Genomic DNA, 9,523 nt, shown 5'->3' with positions numbered 1-9,523 from the left:
CCCTAACTGGGTGATCCCTAGCAGGATCGGTTCCTAACAGAACCTATTGTATCAGTCTTTAACCGGACAAGGCTCCTAATAGAGCGGACTTCTAAAGAGTTCAAAAATAAGCTTGTGGGTATTCATCCCCACCGTGGTTTTTCCTAGTTGGGTTTCCATGTGAAAAATATGTGTGTCATATGTAATGTCTTCTTCATGTGATGCTATGTTGTTTTCTGTCAAGCAGTGAATCATGTCAATCTAGCTGTTATATGTATATCTTTGATGGTAGATTACTTGTTCATGTACTAGGGTGAAATGGAAATGAAGTGTTAGATTGTATGAGAAGATAAGTGTCAACTGGTTTATGCTTGTCTTAGTTATTCTAAGTTTTGCCGATTGTACTCTGTTTAAAGACCAGTGTTACTGTTTATCTGTCAATGCACATTGTTTGCTGACAAACCGGTTTAAGATTATGTTTTTGCCTGTACTAATTCACCCCCCCCTCTCAGTATTGGTTTGGTACTATCCATTCATCATTGAGTTATCACTGCATCTATCCACTAGTGAGGAGACATCACTGGATAGCCCGCTGAGTATAGCCTTCACTGATGCTTCATTGAACTAGTTTCTTCTTTCTGCATCTGAATCAGTGGGAGGATAGACTTTACTAGGGCAACCATTTACAATAGACATCCAGACATCATACCCTTGAGAGGATAAGTGAACTTCCATTCTACAACTCCAAATGGAATAGGTAGACCCATTAAACAGGGGAGCTAGGATTGACACCAAACAGAACATTGTTTCCTAAAGCCAGAATCTAACCAAGCTAGAGAAAGCTTATGAACTGGGAACCTAGGCTCTGATACCAATTGTTAGACATAATGTACCACTGAGAGGGGGGTGAATCAGTGGTTATTAATCTTTTCCCTTTAACTATCCTATGTGTGTATACTAGTTATTATATCTAACTCAATGCAGACTTACCAATTAGTGGGGAGACTAATCACAAATTTATTCACACATAAAGGGACATAACAAAACACCAACATATATGAGAAAAACCCAAGATGGGAAAATCTTGGTGAGAAATGTTGTTGGAGTCTATTACTCCAATCCAGCCTCACAATGAATCTCTGATTACATTGTTTAGCAAACCAACCCAAGGAGCACCAACCCAAGGAGCTACAACCCCTGCATTGAGCTACAACTCAATGACTACAAAGCATAATCATTTACAAGTTAATAGCCTTGTTACAAATGGATTTTGTAACACTTCTGCAAATCTCACTACTAGATCTCTTATCTGGCTCACTGCCACTTCTCTTCCTCACCCTCTCATTGTTGCAACATTATCTCCTGCTGCAACCTTATTGTTTCAGCCTCTTCTCCTTCTCTATTGGTTCTCTCTCTATCGGTTCTCTACTTGTCTACTCTGCACTCTTCTGCAACTCTTCACTATTGGTTTGGTCACCACCAGTTACGTCACTGTTACTAGTTGAACTCTTCAACCTTGGACTCTCTCACTCTCACTCTCTCTTCAGATATTGGTTGAGTACTTGACTGATCTTCTCTCAAATGCAGTAACCCTCTCTCATTCAGTAGCTTGCCAGTTTCTTTAACCTCACCGGTTAAACCTTTGCCAAAACCTATTACCGGTTGTCTCCCTATTGCTTGATATTTATGATCCTCTGTAGATACCACACTTCATCTAATTCTCTATTCAACCTTGTGCATCACTTGGCAGCATCTCTCTCTGAGGCATCATCAAATCTATCTTTGGCTCGCATATTTGTATTCAAACTTTCCCGCCAAGATCAACATTCAAACTTGGCACCTTAGGGTTTCTTCCACTAATCACGAGGCACATCAAATCTAATCAAATCTCATTCAATCTAATCTCCAAGGCAACTATCTACACATCACCACCATTAACATGCTTTCCAATACACATTTTCTATGTTTAGCAAACATGGACAGTTGGTCAGAGAGACACAAGATCAATCACAATTAATGGTTCTGCAGATTTCATCACCAACCTTATTCTACACCTAGACATTTTACACTGATCGATGCATCTCATTTATCACTTTTGTTTGACCTTCCTCAAGATGTACACTTCTGCAACACTTCCCATGATTTACGAGGTCTGCAATTAATATCGGTTCACTCTGTAACAACCTTGTCGGTGCACACTATATCTACTACTATATGCATGTCCACCACCTTGAATCCATGTGGCACCTTTAACAACATCCACGTTATCTTGGACGTCTATTTTGATTCAGATAGGATCACTAACCAACCACTCAACTGGTCCTTCTTTTCTGTCGATTCACTAACCCTACCGGTATCTCACACTTTACCAGTTATCCTTCATGTTTGCACTTTGCTGATCTGTTGGTGGAACACCTTAATTGATCGCAAGACATGCCTATCCATAGCATACTCTTTCTCATTAGGTAGGAGCACATCACTTAGCCTCTTTTCTTCCTTACTAGTTCTCATGCTTACCAATAGCCATCCTAGTGATACCATGCCATCAACCTTCAACTAATTCCATATGAGGCATCTGCATAGTGGTTTCATTCTCTATTTATAGTTGCTCCACTTTTCCTTCTTCATAATCAGATTAGACATCATCTCAACCAGTTTACCAAGGTCACAAAACCATCACTCTTCACATCTATTTTGGCAACTCAATCATGCCTTCTCTATCAGTCCAGTGCATATCCCTGATTTCATGCACTTGAGGTATTCCTTTGATTCACTGGTAGATCCAATGTCAGCCTTCAAACACCTGCCTTCCACTTCTATCTTATCTCACAAAAATAAGATGCATACCTTGCATAATAGGAGATAAGCTCCACTTACCAGTGGGAGTGAGTCCTTGTCATCTGCATCCTATAATGTATTCGTGTGACTTCCCTATTTGTGCAATATATCTTCAAATAGGCACATGTGATCTAGTGTGAGTACATTTACTATCAATTATCTCTTCACATGGTGACTACATCTTCATCCGGTGGGAGTCCTATTGTACTGCATCCACACGACATACTAGTGACCTGTGTATTCTTCTCCTCCCGTGTTGATGTGATATAGGTGACATTTTGCCTCTTCATCAAAAACAACAACTCAACATATTGCCCACTCATAGATGTCATTATTTACCAGTTATTATATCATACCCGTCTCCTGTCCATATCTTCCACACAAGTCAAACACTAACTTGTGTACCGGTGACTCAACTATGACTCCAATGGTCATTCCCCCTTTGGACATTCTTCTTCTTTACCGGTGACCTGCAACACTAGTTGACATCAATGACTTCATGTCAACAATGCTCCCATACTAGTTGTCCTTCTATACAAGTTGACATCAATGACAACACAATGCCAACACTCTCATTGGCCGATGGTGGTCTTTTCTCAACAGCATCGGGGCATTCACCCTTATTCTGTGGGGAACAAGGGGAAATAGTGGTAGTTCATAGGATAAGGAATTGGTAAGGAAAGTAAAAGGATTTTTCTTATCCCACGAGGGGTAAATGGTGACCAAATGAGTTCACGGGATAAGAATCAACAAATACAATCAAATGCTTATCCCGCAGGATGAAGCAAAGACTCAAGGCGGGTCACAGGATAAGAGAACAACGTATGCAAGGAAATAGATGACTTCCTTATGATGTGTGTCTCCACGGGATAAATAAATAAAGGCGAAACTAGTTAAGTTCTGATACTAAATGTAAAGAGTTGATGCCAATAGCTAACAAGATGAGAGGGGGGGGTGAATCATACAAACTTAATCTCCTATAAAATCAACAGATTCAACCTCGGTAACCTATGCTTTAGTAATATAACCAAAAATTTGCTAAACATGCAAACTCACAAACACATAATCATCATAACACATATAACACAAGATTTAACATGGAAACCTAAATAGGGAAAAACCACTGTGGGATTTCGGACCCACTAAGAAATATACTCTTCTAGAGTATGGTCGGTTAAAAGCAAATCCTGTTAAAGATTACAAACACATTGCTAGATGTGACCCAGTTAAGGGATTTCCCTCAGATCTGTTAGGATCTTCACTTTGTTAGAAGTGACCTTGTCAAAGGATTTCAAACATTCATTTAGAATGTTACCTTGCTAGAGGGTTTACAAATAAGACTATTAAGTCCACTCGATTAAGAGATTTTCTGTCACTTACAAAATAACAGTAAAAAAAATATATCTGCAACTTCACATCTAAAATGCTAAAGCAGATTCTATTTTGCTCAAAACAATCTTGTCATAGGACTTATCTTGTCCCTCTATTGGGCTTCTTACTCTATTATTCAAACAGGTCTTCAAGCTTCTGTGCTTGGTAATCACTATGTAGCATCCCTGTGCTTACACTTGCCCGCATACATTTTTTATCAACAATTTCTTATTTATAAACAATTTGCTAACCGCTGAATCTCCTTGATCACATTTCCCATAATCAATCATAGCCATCAGATCTTCAATCTTGACTAGGTTCAATGCATCTTTCGATTTAAAAATGTTTTACCTTGCCTTGGGACTTGCATTCCTTTCTTGGAACTTGCACATGGTTATTGCGGTTCAATCTGAGCTATAGATCTTGCCGCCGATCTTCCATTGCCATAGATCCTTAACAAACTTCATGTGTGGCATACCAATCCTTTATACATCTCTAGCTAATCATTGTCCTTCATTAAATAATGTTTGTATTCATCCAATGCGATCTGTCATAACTCGGTTGCAACTCAGTAAATACTAAACTTTACTCAGTAGACATTCTGCCTTCATTAACCAATATCGATAACCTTAGGGTTTACCGACTAGGTTCCTTAGGGTTTATCGACTAGGTTCCTTGCTCGGTGACATAGTATAGTATTTACCTTACAATCAACAACATAGGTAGAATATCAAAACAATCTAAACATCATGATCTCATCATTGTCTAACTCGGTAATAGTTGCCCATTGAATATCTTATTCCTCCTCCTTCTTATCACATTCTTTCTGTGTCTTTTACCGACATATTAATTCTCTTCAAATCAATCTTCTCAAGATATGGCAACATCATACTGAATCAGAAAATCAATTTCTTGACATCAATGACAAAATAATGTTATAAAGATAGTTATCATCCTTTTTCAGTTATATCAAATAATCTTCAACAACCTTCTTAATATCCTTAATGAATATCAACAATCTCCTTCTATTGAAATGCCAACAATCTCCCCCTTTGGCATTGATGGCAAAACCAACTTTTAAATGGTAATAACAACAAGATATTCAAATTGATTCGGATTCAAATTGCTATTAGACTTCTCCTGTTATCCTTGAGCTATTAAAATCTTCTGAAGTCTTCTGAAGCCTTCTCCCTTTTTGTAATTTTCTCCCCATGTCATTAGTCTTCAGTTATCTTCTTCATTTAGGGCTTTACCATTTAGTCTTCTCCACCTTTGACAACAATGCCAAAAAGTAAAAGAACTAAATCAAGATTTCTTCCTCTGTGAAGTGATTTGCCTTGATGTGTATCATCTCAGTCTCGGTTAGAGCAACCTATCTCTATTCACTATTTCCTGCACACTTTTAGAAAACCTTCTAAAGTGCATAAATTAGCATCAATCCACACATAATATTCTATAGATTCATCAAATTGATGCTTTCACTGAACTCTATCAGTGAATAGAAGATAGGGGTAGGACCCCTAACTTGCTTCTGAGATACTCAAAAGTGTCCCTTGGCAGTGGCTTTGTGAAAATGTTTGCTAGTTGCTCCTTTGAACTGATATATTCCAGCACAACTTTCTTCTCTTGAACTTCTTCTCTGAGATAATGATACTTTATAGATATATGCTTTATCTTAGAGTGCATTACCAGATTCTTTGAAATGTTAATGGCACTCGTATTATCACAGAATATAGTTACTAGCTTGGTAAATTTCTCATTTATACCTTCCAACAGTTGTTTGATCCATGCTATATTGGTACAATTCAATGCTGCAACAACATATTCAACTTTTGTTGTTGACTATGAGATACATCCTTGTTTCTTGCTAAGCCAACTCACTAGTCTTTCTCCTAAAAAGAAAGCTCCACCACTTGTGCTTTTCCTGTCATCTATGTTGCCTGTCCAATCAGCATCAGTATAAACTTTTAAATCAAAATCATTTCTCTTTTCATATACTAAGCCATAATCTTCAGTGCCTCTCAAGTATTTGAAAATTCTCTTGATTGCTATCATATGGGTTTCCTTGGGATAATCAGAGAATCTTGCAACAATACCTACTGCATGTGCTATATCCGGTCTACTATGCACAACATATTGCAACTTTCCAATCATAGATCGGCAAAGTGTCTCATCAACAGATGCAGATTCATCATTCTTTGATAGTTTACAGTTAGTAGTCATAGGAGTACTTACTGGTTTAGAATCCTCCATTCCAAATTTCTTCAAGATTTCCTTTCTGTACTTGGATTGAGTAATGAAAATCTCATCTTTCATTTGCAGTATCTGTAAACCTATAAAATATTTTATCTCACCGATTAATGACATCTCAAATTCTTTGCATATTTCATTTCCAAAGTTCTTGCATAAGGAGTCATTACCACAAAAAATAATATCATCAACAAATATGGCCAAGATCAGTATTCCATTGTTCTCATCATTCTTCATGTACATGTTGTTATTTTCACTTGTCCTTATAAAACCAATCTTGATCAAGTAAGAGTGTGGTGTCTCATACCATGCTCTAGGTGCTTGTTTTAGACCATATAAAGCTTTGTTTAGTTTACGTACCTGATCTTTACTCTTATCTTCAACAAATCCTTTAGGTTGTTCAATGTAAACTTCTTCTTCTAGTATACCATTCAAAAATGCAGATTTAACATCCATTTGATATATCTTGAAATTTTTGAAAGCAGCATATGCCAACAATGTTCTTACTCCCTCAAGTCTAGACACAGGTGCAAAAGTTTCACCATAATCTATTCCTTCTTTTTGAGCATAACCTTTGCAAAATAGTGTTGCTTTGTTCCAAATGACTTCACCTTTTTCATTTAGCTTGTTTATGAAAATCTACTTTGTACCGATTACATTTTTATCCTTCGGTCTTGGGATCAGTGTCTATGTGTCATTCTTCTTGATTTGATCAATCTCTTCTGTCATAGCATTTACCCAATCTTCACTGTTAAATGCCTCTTACTATTCTCGGTTCAAATTCAGATATCAGACATGTGTTCTATCTCAGTTTGTTCCTTGTCATCATTGGATCATCCTTATCTCCTATAATATGACTTGATGCATGATTTCTTCTGACATATTTGGCTAATATAGGCTTGGTAGGCTCTGTATGATCTTCTTCATCACTTGGTAACTGAACATTCTCTTCATTTTCTTCAACAGCTTTCTTGGTAGGACTTCTTGGTTGAACATAAATAAATTCTTCATAATCTTCTGGTTCTTTGGAATTTCCTTCATTATTTCTTTCTGCAAATTCATCAATTTTCACATTTGCACTTTCTACTATTTTGTTAGATAATTTGATCAGACATTTAAATGCTTTACTTCTAGAAGAACAACCAAGAAATGTTCCTTCTTCACTTTTCTGATCAAACTTTCCATTTCTGTCATCTTTGTGAACATAGCATCTACTTCCAAAGATTTTAAAATAACTTACATTAGGTTTCTTGTTATACCAGATCTCATATGGTGTCTTCATAGTTCCTTTCTTCAGTTGAACTCGGTTCAGGGTGTAAACTGCAGTGCTGATTGCTTCTCTCCAAAATGTTTAAGGTACCCTCTTTTCTATCATCAGGTTTCTGGCACAATCTACAATTGATCTGTTTCTTCTCTCAGCTATCCCATTTTGTTGAGGTGTTCTTAGTGCAGATACTTGTCTTTTTATACCATGATCATTGCAGAATAAGTTAAATTCATCAGAAATGAACTCTCCTCTATCAGATCTAAGACATTTCAGTTGCCTTCTTGTTTCATTTTCAACTCTTGCCTTGTACCATGTAAACATTTGAAAAGCTTCTGATTTTTCTTTCAAAAACATAACTGACATCATCCTTGAGTAATCATCCACAAATAATATAAAATATTTATCATCATAATAACTTTGAACTTTCATGGGACCACAAAGATCAGTATGTGCTAGATCTAAAATTCCTTTAGAAGTGTAGGGCTTACTTGTAAAGCTTGATCTTGTCATCTTACCCATCTGGCATCCTTGGCATATAGCATTCTCAGGTTTTTCAAGACTTGGTAGACCTCTTACTCGGTGCTTCTTACTTATTTTGATCAGATTATCAAAATTTACATGACAAAACCTTTTATGCCATAACCAAGTATCATCTATCTTAGCATAAAGACACTTGTTCCGAGTTGAGTCAAGATGAAATGTATTACCTTTTGTTTGTATCCCGGTAGTAGCTAACTTTCCATGCTTTTCATGAACTTTGACAATTCCTTTCTGAAATTCTATTCGATATCCTATATTGTTTAGCTGTGCTACACTTAACAAATTGTATTTCAATCCTTCAACCCAGTATACATCATCACATTTAGCATTGTCAAGAAGTGTTATAGATCCTTTACCTTTCATCAGACATGGTGCATCATTACCAAATCTTACATAGCCTCCATCATAGTCTTCTAATTTAACAAACTTGTGTTTATCACCTGTCATGTGATGTGAGCATCCACTGTTTATGATCGAAGAATCATTATTATTTATGTGAGATACTAGGGCTTTTTATTCATACCTTTCTTCATCTAATCCATCTTTAATAGCCACATAAACAACTTCCTCAGTATCAGTTTCATCAGATTTATCATCATTGGATTCCTCATCAACTACTAGGCATGTCTTTCTATCTCTCCTTCTGAAGTCTCAGTGTCCTCTGTATTGGTTGTCTTTTTGCCTATTATCTCGGTATTCTCTCTTTTCACTAAATTCCTTATCAGAGTAGTTAGAAGCCATATGTCCTATTTTATCACAATTGAAACATTTTAAAGGTAGCTTTCCTTTATACTTACCTTTTCCTCTCGGTAACCTTCTAGCTAATAATGCTTCAAACTCTTCTTGCTTCTTGATTTCCCCATACAGTTTGTGCACTTCTTCCATGTTCTTGCAAAATCTTTCACTTGCTCCACTGTGATTCCCTTCAAAGTACTTACTCATTCTATCATTGTAATCATCAGATTCACCAATATGAAAAGAATTGAATGCAGATTCTACTTTATTTACCAAAGACCCATTGTTATCAAAATTACTTAACTCAAATGCATGTAGCTTACCAATAGTAGCATCAAAAGAAACTGGCATGTTAGGTATAGACCTCAATTCATGGATTGCAGAGACTCGAATGGCATAGGTAGGTAGAAGGGTTCTCAACAACTTACTTGTTATATCCTTTTCTTCAATAGTTCCTCCTGCTCCTTTAATTTGATTGACAGTCTCCTTTAACCTTGTACTGTATTGGGTTATGTTCTCACCTTCATTCATCTCATGGATTCA

This window comes from Cryptomeria japonica, chromosome 2, assembly GCF_030272615.1.
Source record: "Cryptomeria japonica chromosome 2, Sugi_1.0, whole genome shotgun sequence".
Taxonomy (NCBI): Eukaryota; Viridiplantae; Streptophyta; class Pinopsida; order Cupressales; family Cupressaceae; genus Cryptomeria; species Cryptomeria japonica.
The sequence above is the reverse complement of the archived record's forward strand: the minus strand, read 5'-3'. Positions refer to the sequence as shown.